General features: G+C 42.8%; 1 long non-coding RNA gene across 1 annotated transcript; it reads left to right on the top strand.

The window, feature by feature from the left end:
- The first annotated feature begins 1,976 nt into the window (after positions 1–1,976).
- Positions 1,977–13,300, top strand: LOC118585229. The gene is made up of 3 exons (XR_004945166.1): positions 1,977–2,073; positions 4,120–4,195; positions 13,066–13,300. It is a non-coding gene; the product is annotated as an uncharacterized LOC118585229 (long non-coding RNA).
- Positions 13,301–26,338: the final 13,038 nt, after the last annotated feature.

Here is a 26,338-nt window from a genome sequence, read left to right on the forward strand (position 1 = left end):
AACTCAGAGAGATCCTCCTGCCTCTGCCTCCTGAATGCTGGGATTAAAGGTGTGCACCACCACTGCCTGGCAATTGCTATTACTTTCTATGGAATTTCAAATGTCCCAGAGACCTTGATCACTTCCAGGACTCCTGCTATGTCAACAGTATATTTCATGAGTTTAACAATGTGTATTAGCTTAATATAACTCTATTCTCTGTTAAAAGGGTCTCTCTGGCTCTTGACAAACCTTCCCTGTAGCTAGAGTTTTCTTGCATGGCCCACAGTCAGGACAAATCTCTCTCCCTGCCAGGCCCATAGACACTCAGACCCAACCAAGTAAACACACAGAAACTTATATTCCTTACAAACTGTATGGCCGTGGCAGGCTTCTTGTTATCTACTTCTTTTATCTTAAATTAACCCATTTCTATTCATCTATAACTTGCCACGTGGCTCGTGGCTTACCAGTACCTCACATCTCCCTTGTCATAGCGGCCACTTGCAGTGTCCCTCATGCCTTCCTGTTCTTTCTATTCTCCTCTCTCTTAGTCCCACCTATACTTCCTGCCTGGCTACTGACCAATCAGTGTTTTATTTACCAATGAATCATCCACAGCACTTCCTGCTGCTTCAGGCTTGGGAACTTTGACCTTAAGCATTCTCTGATGGCTTGAGACCAAGGGGCACTTCCCACTTGGGCCTGCCTGCCCGCCGTTTCTTGGAAAGAAAGCAAATTTGGCCTCCACACCTTTGTTTTGTCTCATTTTCTACCTGACAGCTTTGTACAGGATGAAAATCTTTACCTCTTTCCGCTTATTCTTTTATTTCATGTGTCTGAATGTTTTGCCTGCATGTGTACATGCGCACCACATACTTGCCTAGTCAGAAGAAGGGATCGATCGGATCCCCTTTAACTGGAGCTACAGATGGTTGTGAGTCCCCTTGTGGGTGCTAGGCATCAAACCCAGGTCCTCTGGAAGAGCAGCAAGTGCTCTAAACCACTGAGCCACCTCTCCAGCCCCCCTACCCTTTCCTCTTACCCAGTAGGAGAAAGATGCCGAAAGTGTGTTCGTAGGAACCCAGTCAGTTTTCACATCACATGGCTGCCCTGTCCAAGTCAGGAATGGTTGTTCTGGTAGCCAAACAATGGACATCTTTTAAAATCTACCCTTTGTCTTCCGTAAATGAAGTAAACCTGCTTCCTGCGGCCATAGGATGGTTAAGCCTGCTGAGGAAGACAGACATGTCAAAATGGATACTACGATTCTGATCTCTCTGTCTCTCTCTGTCTCTGTCTCTGTCTCTGTCTCTCTCTCACACACACACAAACACAAACACACACACACATTTATTTTCATTTATTTTGGGGTTTTGACATTGCTGTTTATTTTTGAAACAAGGTCTCAGTGTGTAGTCCTAGCTGGTCACAAACTTAAAATCCTCCTTCCTCAGACTCCTGAGTCCTGAGATTGCAGACACACACTACCATGCTACCTTGATTATTCTCTGTTGAAGCCGGAGATTCTCTGCATGTTGGCATCTCAACCTTCCCACTTCCTTGGAAGACCACAACTCAAGGAAAGGGGTTGGCACCCACTCTTTAGGAAGTGTGATCCCAGTCATACCAAAAGGCAAGAAGACCACTAAATCCTTTACTGCTGCTGTAAGGCTTCTGCTCACTCTACCAGTTGGCTCTCCTGCTGGGACATTTTGCCATAGTTGCCAAGGGAATATTCCCCTAAACAAATGTTGCTTGTTATTTAACTGAAAAATACTCTTTATAATTCTACACTTGTTTCACTAAATTTTATTTTTTCTTAGGAAGCTGTTCCCTTAAAGCTTAACTGCTTTGAATGAGGGGCCACCCCACCCCCAATTTGAATTTGAAAGAAAGAAAAAAGAGTGAACTAGAAATGTCAGTCATAGGCTAAATTATTGTCATTTCTTCTTGGCTTTCAAGTGTAATGCTCCTACTTGATTCTGATGAGAGAATTCCCCTGAAGTTATTTGGATCTGATTACCACTGCGGGTTTATTGGTGTTCCTCAACTCCAGTCCACAGACTTTTTGTTGGAACAGGATGAGGCCGGGTGAGTAGCTGAACAGTGAAAGCTGAGCCTTAATCGGAAAAAAAAAAGAATTTGTGCCCTTTTCCAAGTCAACTGGTGACCACTTCTTTGACTAACAAGTATGTTGATTGCTTTCTTGATCCATTTTCTTTTCTTTTCCATTTTCCATCCATGCCCCTGTATGGGAGCCCAAAAAAGCTTCCTAGTGAGATCTGAGCTTGCTTTACACAGCAGGGCTGCATTCGGGAATGGCTTGACCACATGCATGGTCACCAGGTGATTGGAAAGGTCTGCACTTGGCTGTGCTGGGGGAGGTCTTTGGCTTCACACCTTGGCATTTCTACAAATCGCCCTTTAGTAGAGACAGAAGGGGCTGTTGGGTTTTGACCCAGGCCCTCCCAAGCTATCCTGTGTTTCTTACTGTCCCTCTCCTCTATACTTCTATCTATATATTTCTCACTTCTCCCTCTTCAAGAGCACCCTGGGGAAATAAGAGGGAGCCAGTCTCCCTCACCCCTGCCCTAGGTAATTCTGACATTGCTCCCAAAGAAGGCAAAACGGAATAGTTAGGGAATCTATTAGAAGCAGGTATGCTCAGATATCAAACTTTTCTGCTCAATGCTTAGTAGATCTTTTGTTTGGGGTTTACTTATTTTTACTTTATATGTATGGGTATTTTGCCTGCATATATGTCTGTGTACCATATGTGTATAGTGCCTGAAGAGGCCAAAATAAGTTTGCAGTGAAAGGATATAAGGTGGAAAGGGGGTACCTTTGGAAGGCCCTGCCAAGATATGCCACTAAGAGAACACCCCATTGGCAGTGGAGGTAGTGCTAGAGGTTTATTGTGGGAAGCAGGAGGAAAGTGAAAGAGCCAAAGGTCATCTTAGAGTGGGGGACTTGAGAGAGGCAGACAGACAGACAGACAAATAGACAAAGCAAGAGGAGAAGTGAGGCAAGAGAGGGGACTGTGGCTGATGGGCACTTTTAAGGAGTGTGTATGTCATATAGCTGACGGTTGAAACCTAGCCAAAGGTGATGACGTAACTGCGGCCAGACGCCACTGAGGCAGGCTGTAACTGGAGTTACAGATGCTGTGAGCTAGCATGTGAGTACTAAAAACTGCACTCCAGTCCTCTGAAACAGCAGCAAGATCTCTTAACAGCTGAACCATCTCTCTAGCCCAAGGCTTAGAAGATCTTAAGAGCTATCGGCAAAGATCTGTGACATTAAGACTTGCCAAATGCTTCAGGATCGCTACCCATGACGCGCTTGAGGGACCAGAAGGCAAATCGTTTATCAACTTAACAATTTAACATATATTGCCTATGTAAACTGACATATGCCCAAGAGGTGGGGGATTCCTGTCATCCTAGTTCTTGGGGGGTGAAAATAGGGGGATCAGTTTAAGTTCATCCCTGTTATATGTGGAATTGAAGGCCATTGACCCAAGATCCTGTCTCAGATTTTTTTAAAAAAAGGGGTGGGGGAGAAATAAAAGAATAGACATTGTTGTCACTGTCACACAAAGATTAAAATGGATTAGAAGTGTCTTCAAGGAGCCTGTGATACCTTTAGTGATACTTCCTGAGTGTAACAAAAATTGAAGGTGACAAAACAAAGATCTAACAAGCTCTCAAAACAACAGAAAAATTCAAGGAGCAAACCTGGGCCTCTTCCAAAGAGAAGAGCGACCCTCCTTCCCCTGCAACAGGAACTGGAGCAGGTCTTCCTTTGTTATGACACTGGGAGCCTTAAAAGAACCCGCCCTGCACTCCCTTAAAGAAAAACCAGCCCAGGAAGCCAGTGCTGGGTGTGTCCTGGTGAGCTGGAAGAGCTGACAGGCACTTCAGTGTGGTTTAGGTGCTACTTTGAATTCTCCTTTTATTCTTCCCCACTAATCCAGAACCACCATGAATCATTATCTCAATCTGACAGAAATGTCCATTTTCATTCAAGAGAATGCTGAGAAGTAGCTCACAGCAAATAACTGTGTATTCTTTTTAAAGTGTTTGTTTAATTGGCATGTAGTGATACTTCTTGTTTGTGGGCTGATGTTTCTGGCAGGGAGGCATGGCAGCAGGCACCTGAGAGTTCATCTCCAACAGCAAACGTGAAGCAAAGAACATGAACTGGAAGTGAGGTGAGGCTATGAACTCTCAAATCCCACCCCCAGTGACATTTTCCTACAGGAAAGCTCCAAGTCCTAAAAGTCCCATAACCTCCCAAAAACTGCACCATCAAATGGGGATCAAGGTTCCAGTATCTAAGCCTATGGGGTACATTTCCCATTTAAACCACCACCTGAAGTATTATTTCAATACATGAATATAATGTGCTAGGGCCAGATCAGGACAGGTAGCTGACCTATCCATCACCTTGAACTTGTATCATTTCTTTGTGTTAGGAACATTCAAATCCTTTCTCTTAGCTCTCTTGTAATATCCAGTTAATTGCTGTCAACATATCTCTAGATTTTAAAGAATCTGTCCCTTCACCAATTCCCAAAGATACGCACACACATAACCACATGGATGCGAGCCCATGCACTCTAAAGGAGAAGCTAGAGGGCAATCCAGTTCTCTTCTTAAGCCACTGATGAACTTTTGGTAAAACCTCAGAGATTAAAAATAACAACAGTAGCAACAACAAAGCTGGGTGTGGTGGCCTGCCTGTAATCCCAAAGCACAGCCAAGACAAAGGCCAGAGGCAGCTCACACTCAACTAGGTGAGCAAGGGAATTCCGCTAATACTCCCAGGAATTAAATTAATTCACTCCCAATCTTCCTTAAGATGATATGTTCCATACATATGATTGTAGGCCACTGTGGTAATATAACAAAACGTGGGCGTCATGTATGATGACCACGCTCTAAATTTCCTTTGTCTCATTTCTTTCTTCTACTGCCTATTGCTTGCAAAGATCTTTCTTTTACTCCAGAAGAGCCTTGACTCTTCCTGACCATTCAATCCATCAATTGACTTTCTGTTATTATTTATGCAAGGGCAAGTTCTAAACTTACCATAGGCTTTATCATTTTGAAATTCACCATCTTTCAGTATTTCAAGTCATTCCTGGATTTTTTGAGTTCGATTACAAAACTTGCACAGATGAGTGGTCTATCCTCTAGTTTAATTTCCCGTTAACACTGTTATTCTCAGTGCAGAAAGGCACACGCTGTCCTATACCTTTATGTGACTATTAAGTCAAAATGTGGTTGAATAGCCAAGTGACCTGGATTGCATAATGTTATCATGAGTTAACTGCATGTGGGAAGCTGCCTGAGGCCAGCTAGCACTACATAGTAAGGCCTTATCTTTAAATAAAAAGTGGTTAGCCCTGCAATCATACACTTACAATAGACAGACTGAGCATATTATTTTTTATTTTTAAGTATTTAAGAATATATATGCATATGTATATACATATAGAAATGTACACACCTATATGAAACAACAATTAAAGAAAAAGAGGCCAGAGGCCATGAATTTGAGGAGGTGGGGGCAGTCCATGGGAGAGGCTGGTGGAGAAGGGAAAAACTATGTAATTATATTTTAATTTCAAAGATTAAAAATGAAATGAGAGAAGTATAAACCTTGATTGGTATATATAAATGATGGATGCAAGAAATAAAATGAATTGTCTATTTTTTTAAAAAAAAAAAAAAGAAAAGAAAAACAGAACTATGGCTTTAAAGAAAAGGATAGCCTAAAGGAAAGGGGGAAAATTAGTTCTGCAAGAAACAAAACTGAAGAGTAGAAGAGGAAGTGTTAAATTCGCCCAGGAAGACAGCTGGGACCGAGATACTACGGAGACTTCTGCTGTCAGTGGGCTTTTCTGGTTTCTGTGTGCAGCTGAGATGCGTCTTCCCATTTCCGGACTTGCAATTCCCTCTTTACCAACACGGAGATCAAAAAGGCAGTCAGCAGACCATGAGTCAGCGCTTCTAAGAGAGTGGCATCAAAGACTGGCCCTCACCAACAGAGTTCCCCATTCTTCCATTCAACACAATGCATTCAAAAACAAAAACAAGTCATGGTTTCCAAACCAGTCAGAAAACTGTAAGTTTTGAATTTGGAGTTAGTATGGCATAGCTCAATTCACCTAAAATATTCCTGCAAAGGCCTACAATGTTGTTCATGACTTTGGCTTTGAAGTCAATGAAGCCAGAATTTCTCTACCCACTATGGTGATGACAAGTTTAGAAGCTTCAAACATATTTTTTTTTTAAATTTTTTTTCTAGACAGGGTTTCTCTGTGTAGCCCTGGCTGTCCTGGAACTCGCTCTGTAGACTCAGAGATCAGCCTGCCTCTGCCTCCCAAGTGCTGGGACTAAAGCATGCATCACTACTGCCCAGCTCACATTAAACTTTTTAATCCTCACTTTCTTCCTCCATACAGCTGAGATTCTGTGGGAGCCCACAACGATTCCAATTTGTACTTTGTTTCCATTTTGACTCAAGTCAGAGTTTATGTTGCTCTCCAAGGCTGCGTAATAGGATGTTTTGGCCAAAGGCATGGTCAGTTATAATTAGGCTGCAAGGCCTAATTACAATATGCTTTGGCATAAGAATGGTTACCAGATGTTTAGAGAATTAGGAAAGGGTCTACACTTGTTTGTACTTTGATCTTGAAAGGGGTCTTTTGCCTCTCCCCTTGCTAGTGTATAAATAGCCCATTAGGAATAAACTCAAGGCAACTTGACCCAGGAGCCCCCCACCCCCCACCCTGAAGCTATTCTGTATCTCTATCTTTTTCTTCATCTATATCCATATTTTTTCCTAGCTAGCATTTCTAAATTCCTCACTACCCCCTTCAAGGACTATTCAACAGGTCAGGGCTGGACCCCAACAAATTCCAAGGATAAAATGAGAGGGCCAATATAAAAAGAATTTCTTCAGCTCTGGTCTTTAAGTGATGCCCCTAAGACTGCAGTAGTAAAGATCATATAAAGGATTCAACACTGACAGATACACAAAAAGACAAAGAGAAAGTCCTGTAGGGGGGGGTGGGGGCTAAAGGAAGCTAGATATGGTGGCATCTGACTGTAATCCCAGCACTTAGGAATAGATATAGCAAGCTTTCTTGTTGGACTATCTTTGGATCACCAGCCCCCAAGTAATGACATGGAGACTTCTTATTAATTATGAAAGCTTGGCTTAGCTTAAGCTCATTCACAACTGCTCTTATAACTTCTACATTCTGCCACATGGCTTTTTCACTTCTCTTCCATTCTGTATGTCCAACTTGTTCCACATCTCACTGGCATATCATGAGTTCCTAGATTTATCTCCTTAGTTCCTCTCTGCCTAGAAGTCCCACCTAACCTCTTTCTGCCTAGCTGTTGACCATTCAGCTCTTTATTAAACCAATCAGAAGGCAACTTGGCAAAGACACATCTTCACAGAGATGTAAACAAACATGTAAACAAAACAGGTAGAAGTGGAAGCAGGAGTTCAAGGTCATCCTTAACTACCCAGTGACCTCAAGGTCAACATGGGCTATGAGATTCTTTCCCAAGCAAACAAACAACAATAAACGTGTTAGAACAAACAGTGAGACAGGGATGTGGAGTGTTTTTATGTATATAAGCACATCTGTATGTGTATCTGTTACTCTAGGGACTGTCAAAAGAAAACGTTACAACTTAGCTTTTTCTTTTTTTAATTTGTTTGTTTTTATGAGACAGGGCCTTATGTAGGTTAGTTTTGCCTTTACTATCAGAAGATGGCTTTGAACTCTGACCTTCCTGCCTTCACCTCCTCGGTAGCTGGTGGTTTACAGCATGTTGTTGATCAAAACCAAGACTTCTTACATGCTAAGCAAGCACTTGACATACTGAACTATATAGCCCCAAACTTGCTTTCAAAATATTAAGTGGGGAGCTAAAGAGAGAACTTGGTGGTTAAAAGCACTTGCTGCTGTGGCAGAAGACGTAAGTTTGGCTCCTAGCACCCATGTGAGACAGCTCACAGTGTCATCTCTAACTCTAGCTCCAGGGATCTGATGTCCCTGGTCTCCGCAGGCACCTGCACTCAAATACACATACCCACAATGCAGACACACACACTTACACATAATTAAAGATAGTAAAAACAAATATTTTTTTAAAAACTTAGATGACTTTATTTATTTATTTATTTATTTAATTTTTTTTTAATTTTTATTTTATTTTATTTTATTTTTGCCAGAGCTGAGGACCAAACCCAGGGCCTTGCGCTTGCTAGGCAAGCGCTCTACCACTAAGCTGAATCCCCAACCCCGACTTTATTCGTAATTCTGAAATGAATTTAAATCTGAAATGAAAGGAGTGCATCCCATCGAATGGAGTGAGTGTTTCAAAGCTGGAATCATGGCGTAGGTCAGCTTATTTCTTTTGTGTAAGGGGAACTTCCCTGTCAGGTCAATAATCTAGTTTTCCAAAGCTCCAATAGCTTGGTTTTCTACTTGATGGGGCTTTAGCACACATGACTCCATTATTTATTTATTTACTTATTTGTCTATCTATTCATTTATTTATCTATTTATTTTGTTGTTGCTGTTGTTTTAAGACAAGATTTGTCTGTGCAACAGCCCTGGATGTCCCAGAACTTGCTCTGTAGGCCAGGCTGGCCTGGAACTCACAGACATCTACCTGTCTCTGCCTCCTGAGTACTGGGATTAAAGACGTGCACTACCATACCCAGTTTCCAGTTTGAATTTTAGTGTTAACCAACATTTTTTAAAAAAAGAAAGAAAGAAAGAAAGCTGTACCTGTAGTAAAGATTGTACAAGGCTGGGTAGAACTTCTCAATGAACAAAATGTTGCAGACCCAGAATCAAATTATCTTGAGCTGCCTTTAGCCCACTTCTGGCCTAACATTCTCCTGAGTGTCAGGTAGGAAGCTTTTCAAAATGTATTGCAGACCATGAACTTCACCAACCCAATAAGCAAAGGGATGACCTTAAATCGTGTACCCCATCACCAATTCCATATCACTGCACAGCAAGAGATGTTTTCAAGACTACCAATGTCTACATACAGTCCAGTCATTTAAAGCCCTTGAGCAGTGAGTGGGTTTCTAGAAGCCTGCAGCCACAGTTTGAAACAGGGGCAAAAAGTTAAGTTTTAAAATGCATTATTCCTTTTGCTTCTTGGGTAGGATTCTTTGCAATAGTCTGCCTTAGGCAACAATTTGCCCAGAGGAAGACTTGAATTGACTCCAGAAGAACAAGAGACAAGCAATGTGAGCCTTCAGACTTTTTAAAAGCCAAGTTCAGACATATTAGATAAAGGAATATGCTGAACAGCTCTGTGGAGTATTGGTTTTTTATTGCTGTGAAGAGACACCATGACCATGGCAACTCTTTAAATAAAACACTTAATTGAGGTGGCTTGCTTACAGGTTCAGAGGTTAGTCCACTGTCATCATGGCAGGGAGCATGGCAGCAAGCAGGTAGATGTAGTGCTGAAGCTGAGAGTCCTCCATCTTACAGGCAACAGGAAGTCGACTGACTGCCACACTGAGTGAAGCTTGAGAAAAGAGACCTCAGAGCCCACCCCCACAGTGACACATTTCCTCCAGTGAGACCACGCCTCCTCATGGTACCACTCCCTTTGGGGGCCATTTTCTTTCAAACCACCACAGATACAAATGGTGAAGGCTGTCTAATGGTCCCTCCTTATCCCTCCTAAGGTTGGCCCAGGTAAGGAAAACATTACTCTGAAGGCACAACAGCAGTTACAACTAGAAAATCCCCCTGAAGACACTGAAGAGGAGTGGCCCAGTGTGCAATAGGCTCCCTTACAAACCTAGGGACTGAGGAACTCCTCCTGGTTATAGGGAACTGCCTCTTTACCTCTCAGTAAACTTTGGTAAGGCACGAATTATCAGAGGCAGGAGTGGCTGGGCTGCATCAGAAGCCAGCCAGACTTCTGATATCTCCAGCCCAGGGAAGACAGAATGGAGGCTGTGTCAGCTAGGGCCCAGTTGCTGGATTTTGACCAAATCCAGCCAGGGAACCCAAGTCACAGCTACACAAAAGAAGCCACAAACGCCTGCAGGACAAGTAACAACAAGTAGACAAGGGCCCTGCAGGCAGGGCACAGCCTAAGGATGTCAACTCCCCCCCACCCCCAGCAGGGCATTACATAAAGCACAACCCTTTCCCCATGCTCTCAGCTCTTAGAGGAAAAAGGGTGGCAGAGGGAACATTTTCTCCAGAAGATTACATCAGCAGTTCCTGCATAGGACAGCTTTTCTTTTTATTGTGCGCTGAGGATTGAACCCAGAGCCTCATTTCATGCTAATCATGGCTTTGGTCACTGACCTATATCCCTCAACTGGATTGTATTTTATGTTGGGTTTTTGTTTGTTTTTTAGGCAGTTTTTTATGTGTAACCAAAGCTAGTCCAGAACTGACAATTCCTCCTGTCTTAGCTTCCAGAGCTCTGGGATTACAGGCCTGCACCACCACAAAGGATGAGTCTATCCAGGCTGTTTACATCATACTATTTCTCTCCACCCCTAAACGGGAAGGAAGGGTTTGGGAGGGAATCCAGAATACGTTAGACTAAATAGCATTCATATTTTTGCACCTCCAAATTGTAACATGATAAAAGTTGCAGTCCCAACCCTCGGCTTTCACAAAAAAGATAGTCTAAGCACAAAACGTCATTGCTGACTGGCAGAACCTCTAAAGGAATAAGCTCTTTGAAAGACCAAGAATAGTCTTCCTATGTGGTCTGGCTTTAGTGGTGCTCTTCTGAGGAAGGAGAGGAGGAGACAAGGAAATGGTTGTGGCAAGGGTTTAGTCTATTTTCTTCATGACTGTGTGCAGAATAGTAAATATCCTATAAACATAAGCGAAAGAATGAGTGATGAACATTTCAGCATCTGTCTTGTTTCAGACATTGAAAAGCATGATCCTGTTTAATTCTTTTAACAGCCTTTAAGTTTGTACCCTTACTGCTAGTTTATAGATAAGAACATGGATTCAGGGCAGGAGATATAACACAGTTGATAGAGTGCTTGCCTAGCATGCACAAAACTCTGGATTGATCTTCAGCACCACATAAAATTACATGTGGTGGTTCATGCCTATAATTCTAGCACTTAGGAGCCAAAAGCAGGAGGATCAGAAGTTCAAAGTCATGCATAATGTGGTTTGAATATAGTTGGCCCTCAAAAGCTCATAGGGAGTGGTACTATGAGGAGATGTGGCTTTGTTGGAGTAGAAATGACCTTGGAGGAAGTGTGCCATTGTGGAGGTGGGCTTTGAGGTCTCATATATGCTCAAGCCACACTCAGTGTCTCAGACTACTTCCTGTTGTCTACTGATCAAGATGTAGGACTCTCAGCTCCAGCACCACGTCTGCATATGCCCTGTTGTGTCCCACCATAATGATAATGGACTAAACCTCTGAAACTGTAAGTCATCCCATTAAATGTTTTCCTTTATGAAAGTTGCCATGGTCATAATGACTCTTTACAACAATAGAAACCCTAACTAAGACATATAGCTACATGGAGAGTTCAAAGTCAGCTTGAGCTACATAAGATTCTATCTCCAAAAAGGAATGATGGGGTGGGCAGTGAGATTGCTTAATGGGTAAGTATATTTGCATCCAAGCCTGATGACCCACACTGTAGAGAGAACCAACTCCTGCAGGTTGTCCTCTACCCCCACATGTTCACCATGGAGCACGTACGTACTTACAAACAAATAAATATAAACAAAAGTATTGAGAAAGAAAGGAAAGCAGGAAGGAAGGGAGAGGCTGGAGAGATGAGTTAGTTGTTATGAGTGCTTGCTGCTCTTCAGAAGATTAAGTTCATTTTACAACATCCACGTTGCACAGCTTACAACTACCTATAATTCCATGGGATCAGGCAGTCTCCTCTGACCTCTAAAGGCAACTGTACTGTGTATGTACCAGCCACACAGACAAACACGCAGATACTAATCACAAAAATTAAGATAAATCTTAAGAAAGAAAGGAAGGAAGACATGAATTTAGAAAGGTTTAATAATTTCTCCTGGGCCACATTTAGTAAGCGTATGCTGGAAACAGGATTCAAAAATAGGCTTTCAAATTCAAATAGGCTTTCAAAAACAAGATTTAGAGAAAAAAAAAGAACCATTGTGATTTCTTGTTGTTTTTATGTATTTTTCTTTTAAGTAGATAAAATCTTCATATGGAAGAAACTCTAACAATATTTCTATCTTTCACTTTATTTTACAGGAAAGAGTTTTATATTTTCTCTGGTAACCAGATTCCTAATACACACACACACACACACACACACACACACACACACACACGTGCACACACATGCATGCACACACACACACACACGTGCACAAAATGTCATATATATATATATATATATATATATATATATATATATATGTGTGTGTGTGTGTGTGTGTGTGTGTATGTCTCACATATCACACACACAAACACACACACACACACACACACACACACACACACACACATATACAAGCAAAGTCTATATATATATAAAGGAAAAACAAAAGACAGTAGTTTTCCCTGCCAGGTGTAGTACAGTTGAAGCATTTACAAAGCTGAGGCAGGATTGCTGTGAGCTTCAGGACAGACTTAACTACCTAGAGCTAGTTCAAGGTCTGCCTCAAAAAACGAGAAAAAAGAAAGACCCTTCCTGCTGCCCTGATCTTACTAGGAAGCAACATGGATGCCATACTTACTTTATATCTAGATTCAAATGCCAATAATTGCCTGGATAGAAAGAAGTCACAGCAGCCACAGAAAGAACTCTGTGGAGAATCAAAATGCAATTCCGGAAAGGGGAGGGGGACTCTGGAAAAGGGAAGTCATAACCCTAATCAGTACTTTAACTGAAATAAGCACTTTTTAAGGTCAAAAGAACTTTGTGCAATCAAGGCTTAAGAAAACAAAATGGGCCAAATTGCATAAAAATAAGTCCCTTCTTAGATTTCCAGTGATGTCAGAAACCACAAGACTTCTCCATCTATTCAAATTACAGCCTTCTCTTCCAGCCTCTGGTGAGATGCTGGGTCTGAAACCACCGCCTGCTCATCTACAGCAGCATCCACCACACTCCTCGGCTTTGATCTCCTGCTCCCTCTAAATTCAGTCACACTGCAGCCAGAGCAGAATCATTGTCAGTCCCAAGACTTGCATGCCGTGGGCCCCAAGGTTCCAAAGAAAATCTGGCTGGATCCGAGCAGTCCGGCCAGAAGCATGATAACGGAAGTGTCACCCACAACACAAATAAAACAGTTCATTTTTGATCACTGCTTTTGTTAATATGACTAATGGCAAAGTCACGCAGGGAAAGAGGAAGAGTTAAGTTGGTGCAAGCCGCTTAGCTCTACAATGAGACAATTGGATATGTAGATCTGCGAGGTCCCTTCTAACATCAACATTCCGTGAGTCCAAGATGAAGGAAACATTTCCAACTTCTTCATGGAAGAGAAAGTCAAGCTCTCAGCTCCACTGGTCTTCTTGGTCTTGTTTCTAAGGGGGAGTTATATAACCTCTTTAGTCCCTGACTGTGCATGCTTAGGAGACAGACAGTAACATGCACTCCACAGAAGCACGTTACATAGCTAGTTGGAATGGGAAAACCAGGCCCCATAACACGCTGCCTTTAAATAGTTTTTAGATTTTTTACCTGCATATGATGCATTTTGATCACGTTCACCCATTACCGGCCCTCATCCCTCTTCCACTCATGCTGAACCCTTGTTCCATACAAGTTTCTCTCCTGCTTTCAAGTCTTGTGGGATGTGGTGAGGGGGGAGTTCCTGGGTTTAATTAGGGCCACTTGGATCAGCATTGGTGTGGGGCTTCTTTACTGAAGCATGGGCAAATAACCAGTAGCTATTCCTCTAAAGACAAGGACTCCTCCCCACCCTCACCCTCATCCCCCACCAACAACCATTCACTGGCAATAGCTCCTCGTGGAGGGGTGGAGTCTCCCAAGCCCCTCCCTGACCCATCATGGCCTAGTGAGCTTGTGCAGGTCTTGTGCATGTTAACCACAGCTGCTGTGAGTGCTTGAGTGCAATGTTTATGTCGTGTCCAGAAGACAGCATTTCACAACACTCCTCCCCACCCATTCCTCCAGCACTTCTTCATGCCCTCTTCCCAGGATGGTCACTGACCACTGTGGGGAGGGGAGACAGGTTGGTATGGATGTCCCGTTTCGAGTTGAGCATAGCACTTTGACCAGTCATGAGTCTTGTCATTAGCCACTGTCCACTGCAAACAAAAGCGTCTCTTAGCAAGTCTGAGAGCTGCACTGACCTGGGTATAAACATACATATTTAGAAGGCCATTTGGCGTGTCCATGAAGCTTTTGAACAAATCATCAGTGCAAGGCGTGATCTCTCTGCTGGAGAATAGGACTTATATCCAATCAGAAAGTACGTGGTTACTACCCCGTAACAGTCAGCCCACTATTGCAAGTGAGCACATCTTTCCTGTAAGGAAAGTATTGTAACACACAGGGTCTGCATCTCAGTCAAGATCACTGATGACCTTTCTTCTCCACCAGCCTATGTAGTACCCTCTGGCACTATGAAAACTTTGCCAACCTAATAAACTTTTAAAGAAAATTTAGAAAGAAATGTGGGAGGGGGATTCACACTTGGAAATTATTTCACATGCATCATGACTTTACCTGTGTTATTTTTCCATCGTGCTAATACATTTTCAAGAGGTAGAAAGATTGCTTTTTAATGTGCCTATCACCACCACCCAGTGGAAGTCTAGGCACTGGAGCCCCCTCTGGGGACGTGCAGTAGCCTCTGGTGATTATATGTACCTGCCAAGAAGAATCCTCATTCACAGAGCCCATGCTTGTTACACTCTAGGAAAAAACCTACTCTTGTGTGGTAATGACTTGGTACCCAGAGTGGAATCCTGGGTGGATAACTCGGGTTTGAGAGCTCACTCAGCTGCATCAATTTCTGGCAAAATGGGATCCCTGAGGACTTTTCTGGCTACTGTTCACGACACTTCATTCAGGAGGACCACAAATTCAGGGTCATCATTAGTTATATTTTAAATTCAAAACCAGGCTATTTCATATGAGACCCTATCTCAAAAATCCAAGCACATAAACAAAATACAAAATAAGCAAAATCTGAATATAACACACCAAACCACAGCTCCCCTTTGACATACCTAGAAATACTGGGTTTACATTCTTAACTGACCACAAAGGCCTGGCTTGTGGGGATTAGAGGTGGAGGTGTACACCAGATTTCTGTACTGGGCTAGGCATTTACTCTCCAATTAATTGCTCCCTGTATCATTCCAGTGAGTTCTCTGCCTGGGTCTAAGGGGTATCTGAAGGTAGCTGTGGTTCAGAATTGTTAGGTCCAAATGAAACTACACATCAGTGGTTCTCAACTTCCTAATGCTTTGACCCCTTAATACAGTTCCTCATGTTGTGGTGACCCCCAACCATAAATTCTTTGTGTTGCTACTTCATAACTGTCATTTCACTACTGTTATGAATCACAATGTAAATATCTGATATTGTAAATGTGCAGGATATCTGATATGCAACCCCTGTGAAAGGTTCATCTGACCCCCAGAGGGGTTGTGACCCAGGTTGAGAACCACCGCTCCAAATCCTCAGTTACACTAGAATAAATAAGCAGAGAAAAGTTACATCTAAACAGACTAAGGAACCTCCTGAAGGTTCTTCCACTGGTTGCAAGGGCCTGCAGGTTTATTCAGGAAGCTGATCTCACTGTCTGTTCTGCCCTGAGGGATGTTGGGACAAAACAACAGTGGCCTCACACTGTCTGGAAGGCCAGAGCATTCCAGAAGGAATCAGGGCATGCCAGAGGCCTTGCTCAATTCCACCATTGCTTTCCAGTTCCTCCTGTGTCCTGTATGTTCTATAAATGCCCTTTTCTAAGGTGTGCTAATTAACCAAAAAATATCTGGAACTATTTTCACAGTCTAAGGGAATAGTTCAGCCTACTTAAAGCCGAAGTTTGAGCCTGGCTAGAGTACATGCTTTCTATTTCAATTCTCTTTAATGACAATATATCCAGTTCCATAAGAAATAGAACCATGGGGATTCCTATCTTAACAAAGCTAACCAGATTAGATTCTTATTTTCCCTAGTTCGTAACTTGGCTCCTTTCAGAATTCGTTTCTCCCTATTGCTGATTCCTGGTGGACACTGGTTGTCAGCCTGCATCCGAGGTCCCTGCATTGGGGACTTCAGTGGGAAAGAGCTTGTGTGCTCACATGTTCATATTAGTTCATCACATTAAGGGGCTTAAGCTTTGTTTCTGTTCTGGAACCTTGGCAGGGCCTCTTCATTCTCTCACAAGTGGAAAGCAAAACTCTGCCTTGGGCTGTCAGTGGTGCCTACTGAGAGCCGTGGAATGTGAATGACCTTGATCTGAGAGATTACTCCAAGGGACAGCCACAGTCCTCTGGACACCCTGCTGACTCCAAAATATGGGAACCAGAGATGCACCCTCAATTTGTGCTTTACCAAAAAAGGAATTGGGAAAGGAGAAACCATGCTTACCAAGTTTGTTTATTTTATCTAGGATGGTATTATAGCCTCTGTAATAAGGGTGAATGCCATGGATTTCCTCCAAATTCCATAAGAATCCATACAGTCAGATATAAAGAATGTGAGTAGCTTAGAGCACAGAGAAACTATAGTGACCCCTGATGTAGGAAACCTCCTTTGTATGACAAGTCCTCTTTTCCTGTAGGTAGATTTGAATGAAAGCTTCGTGGGAAGAACTTAAAACAAAAATAAAACATTATTATGATTGACTTAGCTCTGAATATGAATTCCCCGCCAGTGCATTCTTAATTGATAGTGAGATGCGAAGTCTAATGTAGACTCACTGTGGTAACAACACACACGGTTCCTTGAGTCAGTCTTCCACAAAGCACAAGGAACTCCAGCCGTGGTGCCAGGACTCAGTCTCAACGTGACCAGAGGCAGTTGTGGTGGCCTGAAAACCACCCTCTCCGGGGAACACATCATAATATTTGATCACATGGTGGCTTTTTGTTTTGCTTTGGGTTTTGAATTTTTGATAGAAAGCCTCACTTTGTAGGCCAGGCTGGTTTGGAATCCACTATAAAAGTCAGCCTAATCCCTCACTTGTGGTGGTCCTCCTGCTTCAGCTTCCAGACTGACGAGAGAACAGGTTTGAACAACTACACTCAACTGTACAGCAGGACAGTCAAATGAAAGTCATTTCTATAGCTGTCTGTTTTTTTTTCTTCTTCAATGTGTATTAAATTCTTCCATATTCCCTATAGGTTTATCGTATCTGCTGGACAAAAATTATGTAGAAAGAATTTTTTCTGAGAAGGAAAATTTGAGAACTACAAAATCACAAAAGGTTTTTAAAAAGTCTGTCTACTCTCTTGCCCTCTCTTTACTCTGCTCTCTCTCCCTCTCTGCTTCTACCACATTATGAGGAAAGGAGATAATCCCTGAAAACCGATCTTATGCTGGGGCTCAGCAGTGAAGAGCGCTTGCTGCTCTCACAGAGAACCTGGAGACACTTCCTAAAGTCCACAGCAGACGCCTCACATCTGTGTATAACTCCAGCTCCAAGGAGTCAAATGCCCTCTTTTGGCCTTCAAGGGCACCTACGTGCATGTACAAACACACACACATACCTCAAATAAAAAAAAATATATATATGTATTGTTAAAGTTACACTTGAAACCTTCAGAACTGTGACAAGACATTTTTGTTCATTGCATAGATCATTTTTAATTGATATGATATGGTGGCAGATGGTTCAATAATCCCAGCACCGGAATCTGAAAGGCTGAGACTGAATGATTAGTTCAAAGCCAGTCTGAGATACATAAGAAAATGTAGTGATATATTGTGTACCCTAATAAAATTTACCTCAAGATCAGAGAACAGAACAAGCCACTGGGTTAAACATAGAGGTCAGGCAGTGGTAGCAGACACCTTTAATCCTAGTACTTGGGAGGCAGAGATCCATCTCGATCTCTGTGAGTTCAAAGCCACCCTGGAGTACATGAGATTGACTCAGTCTAGGAGAGAAAACAGAGCCAGGCAGTGGTGGCACACCTTTAATCCCAGTACTGGGAAGCACACGCCCTTAATCCCAGGAAGTGATGGCTGGGCAGAGAAAGGAATATAAGGCGTGAGGAGACAGGAACTAAAGGCCTTTGGGCAGAAGCCTCCCTTTCAGTCTGAGGCTTTTTGGGGGCTGAGGAGTTGGTGATCTAAGAGGTGGTGGCTGTGGCTTGTTCCTTTGTCTCTCTGATCTTTCAGCATTTACCCCAATATCTGGTCTGGGTTTTTTTTATTAAAAGATAGTTTAGATTTCATACTACAAAGAAACCATGCCTCAAAAGAATAAAAAGAGAAAATAAGTGAATTTAATATCTTGAGGGGAGACAGTAAAATCCAGGGGTCTCCGTCACTGGGGCACTGCTGTTATAATTAACTACTACATCAGCTCCTATCTATGTGTCTATATATCTACCTATTGCTATCCATCTACCCATATGTTTATTTATGACTTAGGTATGTGTAGGTATGCATGTAGATCTCAAACCCACAGAGATCTGCCTCCCAGTGTCGAGATTAAAGGCGAGCACCATGATATCTGGCTACTAAGTGCAGTTTTTAACTGACTCACAACCTGTGTGGACTAAGACTATTCTGTCTTTCCAGAGGGAGTATTTCCTGTGGGGAGACTTTCAGTAAGCCAGTTCTCTGTGTCCTTTCAAGATACAGACAGTGAATACCTCCCTAGGCTAGAAAAAAAGGAGGTGTCTATTTTTATTTATCTATTTTTAGTGTTCTCACCTAGGTCCTGCAAAGATGACTCAGCAGTCTAGAGCACTTGTTGCTCTTGCAGTGGACCCAGATTCAGTTCTCAGCCCCCAAGTGGCAGCTCCCAACCATCCATAGCTCCAGTTCCAGGGGATCTGATGCCCTCTTCTGGCCTTCGCAGGCACCAGCACACATGAGGTGCACAGACATACATCCAAGCAAAACACTCTTTTTTAAGATGTATGTATCTATGTATGTACGTATTTGTGGTGATACTTTATTTGTGGTGAAATGTGTTATTTTATCTGTATGTTAATAAATAAAGTTTGTCTGGAGATCAGAGGTCATAGTGAGTCATAAAACAAAAGTCAGGGGTCATAGCACACACCCTTAATCTGATCACAGAGCAGGCAGAGTCTCTGTGTGGTCAAGGACACAGCCGAGCGTGGTGACATGAGCCTTTAACCCCAGTACCAACCACAGAGACCTGGAGGTATGAATAGACAGGCAGTGACGAGGAAGTCATGTGGCTGGGCTTAGAGCCAGTGAGAAGGCAGAACAGGAAGGTAATAAAAGCTCAGCTTAGACAGGAAGAAGCTCTCTCTGGGCAAGCTACTGCATGGTGGTAAGCTAAGGCTAGTCATGGCTATTCGTTATTTCTCTGATCTCTTTGGCTATTACCCTTGTATTTGGCTCTGTGTTTCTTATTTAATACGACTGTTTAGAAATTCATCTACAAGTATTATTTATTTCTATGGGGACTGCACACACTCATGCCACAGCCAATGTGTGGAAATCAGAGGCTAGTCTATAGGACTCTTTTCTCTTCCTGCCATGTAGGACCTGGGGCTCAAACTCAGGTTGTGACTCTTGGCTACAAGCCCCCTTGTCACTGAGCCATCTTATAGGTCTTTTTTGTTTTTGAGACAGACTATCACTCAGTTGTTCAAGCTGAATTTGCTCTGTGTGTGTTCATATGTCCTAGGCAGAGGTCAATTCAGGTGCCTTCTCCAATTACTTCAGCGCTATCCTTCCTTCAACCCCCACAGCACTAGGGTCACAGGAAAGCATGTCACTGTGTCCTACTCTTATGTGTACTCATTGAATCACTGAGCTCCAGGCTCAGCGAGAGAACATGTCTTAAAAGATAAGGTAGAAGGCAATTGGAGAAGACACCTGCATTGACCTCCGGCCTTCATATGCCTAGGCACACAGGTGTGTGAATGCATACATACATGTTTACTGCACAGATGTGTGTCTTGCCCCCCTCTCTCACCAACTACAAAAGGTAATGACATAAAAAATATCCAGTTAACTGTTGCAAACTACTTACCTTTTTTTAAAAATTCATTATTATTATTGGTGTGCGTGCTGGTGCACCTGTACCACAGAGCACACATGGAAGTCAGAGAATGGATTCTCTGCTGCTTCCCCATCAAGGCAGAGTCTCTTGTTGCTGCTGTACGAGTTCCTCAGAAGAGCTGGCCCACAAACCTGAGGTCAATTCTCCTGCCTCTGTTTCCCATCTTGAGTAGGTGTGCTGGGAAGATGAACGCCACCAAGTGCAGTTTTTGAACTTGAGTTCCAGGTGTTGAACTCACTGGGTTTGCATGGCCAGCACTTTCACCCTCCAGACCATCTTATTGAGCCTATGACAAAGTGTTTCTCAGGTTGAACAACAACCTAGGGAAGCTTCTTTGATACCCTAGTTCACTTCCACATGAGAAAGGCGTATGACAATCTGTGTTTTTCTCAAAGCTGCCTTGACTGACATCTAGACAAGGAAGAGAAACCAAGGGCTCTCTCTGCAGGTGGCCACACGCAGTTTGCTGAGGCAGAACAGCATGTGAGCTAACCAACCTCTATTTTTGGTACCACAGAAGCCGGGTGAGCGGAGTCTCCAGGCGTCTGATAGCTCATGTTTTTACAAGTGATTTCTCACAAATATTTTCTTATTTTAGAACATAACTTTACTGGCAATCTAAATTTGTTTTTATCTATCGTGTCTAGACAGGAGTGAGAGAAACTCTGAAATTAGAAATAAATATTTTCATTTGTACAAAGCTGTGAAGACACTCTACCTCCAAGGAGATGGTTCACTTTGAGGGGCAGGGCTGGTCACAGAGGTGCAGACACCTGAGTGATTAGCATTCTTAAAAATCATAAAAATAGCAAGTGGGCCTGGGGTGCAGCTCAGTTGAGAGAGCACTCGCTTAGCATTCAGGTAGCCTGGGGTTCAATGCTAGCCCCACATAAACCAGGTGTGGTGGTGCTCTCCTGCAATCCTAACACCTGGGAGATGAAGCGGGGCAGGGAGGGGACGGTGCAGATCAGAAGTTCAAGGTCATCTGGTCATCTTCAGCTGTATAGCAAGTTGTAAACTGGCCTGGGACACACAAGACTCTGTTTCAAAATTAAGAAATAAACAGAAGAAAGCAGCAAATAGAGTCAGGCATAGTGATACATCTTGTAGTTCCAGCTCTTAGGAGAAGCAGAGGCAGAAGCCTTCCAAGCCTTCAATACACAGTAGGACCCTACCTACAAACACAAAGTCTAACAGATGTGACTCAGTCAGCTCCCATTCATTCCGGCTAAAGCACTGAACTGGGGCTCACAGCTCCTGGGGTGCTGACGGAGTCGAGCAGGAAGCATACAAGAGACCTACAGAGGCACGTCTCTGAAATTCTTCAATGACTTTCTATTCCATGACTCACGTCATCATAATTCTGATCATTAAAAGCACATGCTATGTTTCCTCTCCTGAAAAGCTGTGCATCTTAGTGGCTGATGAGATAGCTCAGTGGTTAAGAGCTTCTTGCTCTTCCAAAGGATGGGAGTTCCAATCCTTACACCCATGTCAGGCGGTTCACAGCCACCTGTAACTCTAGCTTTAGAAGCTACAATGTCCTCTTCTGCTCTTCTGGCCTGAGCTAGCGTGCACACAGACACAAGACACACACACACACACACACACACACACAAATAAAAATCATTTTTTTTTTAAGTTACACATTTTGCCTCTCAGGTGAAGCAGAAGCTGGCAACGATGTAAAACACTTTGATCTAACAGAAATCAAATGCTTTTCATCACACAGACCATGAACAACCCGAAAAATCACCATACCAATTTTTACAACAGTGTCTAATAACTCCCTCTTCCAGATGACGTAATTCCAGCTCATTTAAGGTGATTGAGAGACATCGAATCGAGTCAGGGCTGGAAGCTGTCAGCATCAAGCACACTTCATCTGCTTTGCATTGTGTTGTGGCTGCTGTTTTCTAGTGTATGCATGTGCTGTGTGTGTTTGTGGGCACTCATGCCGTAACACACGTGGATGTTGGAGAACAATGCTGTACCGGAGTCAGTGGAGAGAACTTTCCACTCTTACATAGGAGCCTGGGGTCCAACCCAGGCTCACCTGGCAAGAACCTTTACCTGCTGAGCCATATAGCCAGCATTTCATTTGGTTTTTAAGGACAGATTCTTCCTCGGTAGCCCAGACTGGCCTGGAAAATTCATTATGCAGCCCAGGCTTCCTTCTGCTATGGTTTCCCGAGTGCTGGGATTACAGCATAAGTCACCAGGCCTGACCTAACCACACTGTCTAAGTGAAATACTGCAGAACTAAAAATATTGGAGGAAGTATAGGACGGTGAATAGATTCCTGAAAGAAAAAAAAAAAAAAAAAGAAGTATTTCTTGCCATGTCATCATCCCTTACTCAAGGGAAGAGGCCACAGAAGCACTAGAACAAAAACAATAGATATTGCACATTCTAGAAAGCCAAGGTCCCTGCCAATCATTTCCCCATATCACAACACACAACCAGGCCGCTGAATGGGTGGGAGAGTGGACAGTATGCTGGAGGAGGTGGGGCAGGAAGGTCAACCACACCATGGCTTTGATGCCTCTACAGGAAGCAGATAAGCAAGCAGCTTACTGCCTTCTCCATCCCGTTGCAGATCCAGGCAGCATCTCCCCTTCTTTCCTGTTTCTGGTCCTGATTAATATCTAATCAGCCTGTCACAGGACTTGTGGAACACTTGAAACATGTCACCTCTGTTCCACTACACCTAGAGCTGGCTGAGGACAGGCAGACAACATACCTGGCTTCTGTGTGGTCTTCTCTACCCTTTAAATCTCTGCCCAATACTTCTATCCATGTAGAGCTTACACTCAGGGAGCTGCTCTTATCTGACTGAATGCTTTTTATAGGTTTGCTCATGTGGCCATGGTTTAGCATACTTCTGTACACGTTTCCAATGCTAATATACTTCAGCATCCTTACCAGTCTATAAATTGTGTTCTTCTTAAGATTGTTTATAGCCCTCTATAAATTCATAAGAGTGGAATCTGAACATTGATGCATTTTTTTTATTGTGAAACGTTCACTGTACCCCTAGACCCTTCCAACCCACACAGAGATTCTCCAGGGATTACGCACATTGAGGCTAAGCCAATTTCTCATCCTATGGAAGTAAGAGAGCACCACTGGGTCATGATTATTTAGTAGTTTAATGGTTTGTTCCTGGAGCATGAGATAAATGCAAAGAGATCACATGCTCTTCTATGGACTATTCTGGGACGTTTGCCACATTCTCTTGAACTCCGTGGAATCTTTCCAGAATTCTAAGAGGAGACCCTGTCCTGAGCTTGTACTTAGAAGCAGGAGCCAGCCATCTTGGATTTTTAAAATTTTTATTTGTCTTTAGAATATGGTTGGATAATTTTAGGCAGATATATACGTCCGAATAATCAATGCTTCTTAAGGAAAAAGATACAATATAAAGAATTCTTAACAACCTGGAAATCCTTCCTCTTCCTTTTCTTGAGTCCTTGCTCATGCTCTTTTTGATCTCTATACATTGATTTTACTTTCCTTCTTAAAAAAAGGTATCTTTTTACTATCTTTAATTATATGAGTGCATATGAGTGTAAGTCTGGCAGAGGCAGGGAAGTGTTGGATCCCCTGAAACTGGAATTATAAAGGGTTGCACACCACCTGACATGGGTGCTGAGAACGGAATTCAGATCCTTGGCAAGAGTGGTGAGCAGCACCCTTCCCCACGGACTAATCTCTCTAGTCCCAGTCTTGCATTTTTCTGGACTTCACCTCAGGGGCTTATGCAACAGGAGACTGTTTTTGTTTTGTTTTGTTGTTTTGGGTTTTTTTTTTCAGCATAATGGTTTTGAGATTTGTACAGATTGTTAAAAGAATCAGTAGTGGGGCTGGAGAGATGGCTCAGAGGTTCAGAGCACTGACTGCTCTTCCAGAGGTTCTGAGTTCAATTCCCAGCAACCACGTGGTGGCTCACAACCATCTATAATGAGATCTGGTGCCCTCTTCTGGCCTGCAGGCATACATGCAGGCAGAACATTGTACACATAAAAAATAAATAAATCTTAAAACAAAAGCCAGAAAGAATTAGTAGTAACTGAGTAGTATTCCGTGCGGGCTGCCTGTCATCAACCAGGAAGCTGCTGGCTGGGAGTGTGGGGAAGCTTCCACAGGACACAAGACAGTCGTTTCTAACCCCTCAGATCCACAACTCACTTTGGGCTATTGCTTACACCTTTACACAGAGCTAAGTCTGAGTGTTAATCTTGGAGATCTCAAAGGAATGAAAGAGAACATGGGGAAAATAGGAACCATGGGAACCCAAAGGCCAGAAACAAGCACAGGAATCAAGGCTAGGATGCACTGAGACAGATTTCCCTCATGGACCAGCCTGGCTCTTGGTTCTAGCTTTCATCAAGGACTGTGAAAAGAACAAGACTGAACTGACTGAACGAACTGTATGTCTAATATCACCTCCTTTCTTGTCTTCCCAGCTCTTTTGACTTGCTTTCTTGCCCCTCTTTTGGATTTTGCTTTGGTGTCTTTTAATTTTTATTTTTTATTTCTTTTTTTCCGAGACAGGGTTTCTCTGTGTAGCTTTGGAGCCTGTCCTGGAACTCACTCTGTAGCCCAGGCTGGCCTCGAACTCACAGAGATCCGCCTGCCTCTGCCTCCCAAGTGCTGGGATTACAGGCGTGCGCCACCACCGTCCAGCTGGTGTCTTTTTAAAAGTATTTTTCTTTTTTAAAAATTTTGGATATATATTTACTGTACACTGAGCATATTCATTGACCACCCCTTCCCCCAGAAACAAAAGCCTCTTTTTTTTTTTTTTTTTTTTTTTTTTAGATAGGGTCATTCATAACCCTCCGACTTTAGCTACTCTGAACATGTACCTTCATGCCCAGGAAAATCTCTTGTGTGTGTACATAGACACTCTGAAAGTTTTTACCTGCACCTGTCTTGTCTCCTGGAATGTTCTGAAAGATGAGTCTAGATTCAGCTAACACAGAATTAGAAGCAAAGGTGTGTGTAGATGGCTCGGTCATGTCCTTTTCCTCGTAAGACGTGAGGCACATCAAAGAGGCACAAAGGAAGCGTGGGGGAAATGATGCAATCTGTTATGATTTCTCGTCTTCAGGAACTTACTGTGCTGAGCAGGGTAACCCTCACCTGTCACCCAGCACTCAGCAAGCTGAGGCAGGGGACTACAGGAAAATCAAGGACAGTCTGGACCGAAGAATGAGACCCTATCTCAAAAGACACATGTACATACCTGTCTCCTCCACCAACCCTCCCCACCCCCACTCACACATTCACACTATACACACACACACACACACACACACACACACACACACACACACACACATACCAACACTACTTACAGTGCTCACAGGGAAAGGATATTTCCAGTCTGTAAAGCTTTCTTTTGTTTTGGGTTCATTATGATTCCTCCCTCAATATGTTTAGAAACTATTCAGGGAAAAATGCAAACAAATCAACTCTAAAAATAAATGAGATCTAATTTAGTTTGATAAAATTAGTTAGGTGCCCTTGGAAAAACACCACCAATCAGAAGAATGGGATGAGTCATCTAAAAAACAAAAAAAGAACACAGTGCAGTTGGTAGAGTGTCTGGTACAGTGTCTGAGTCTGTCTAGTGTGCAGGAAGTTCTGTGTTCTGCATCTTAGCACTGCATACACTGGGTGTGGTAGCACTCACCGGTAATCTTGGAACTTGATCAGTTAAGGCAAATTCATAAGTTCATGCCCATCTTCAAGTAGTTTGAGGCCCTCCTGCACTATATTGTACCCTACCTCAAAAACAAAATTTTAGAGCCAGGCGTGATGGTGCATGCCTCAGATTCAGAATAAGTTTGTGGCCAGCTTAGGCTATGCAAGTTCCTGTCTCAAAAAAATTAAATAAATTAAATAAATTAGTTAGTTATATAAGAAGAATAATACCATTACATAGAACCTACAAAAACTCACAGCAAATACTTACTGTGCATATTGTAATAGCTTTTACTTAGAGATTAGTTTTTGAACCAGCGACTTTTTGTTAGTATTTTCTTAATGGGAATGCAAACTCCCAGAAATCCTCCTGAGTACTAGGACTATAGAGGACGC

This window comes from Onychomys torridus, chromosome 6, assembly GCF_903995425.1.
Source record: "Onychomys torridus chromosome 6, mOncTor1.1, whole genome shotgun sequence".
NCBI lineage: Eukaryota > Metazoa > Chordata > Mammalia > Rodentia > Cricetidae > Onychomys > Onychomys torridus.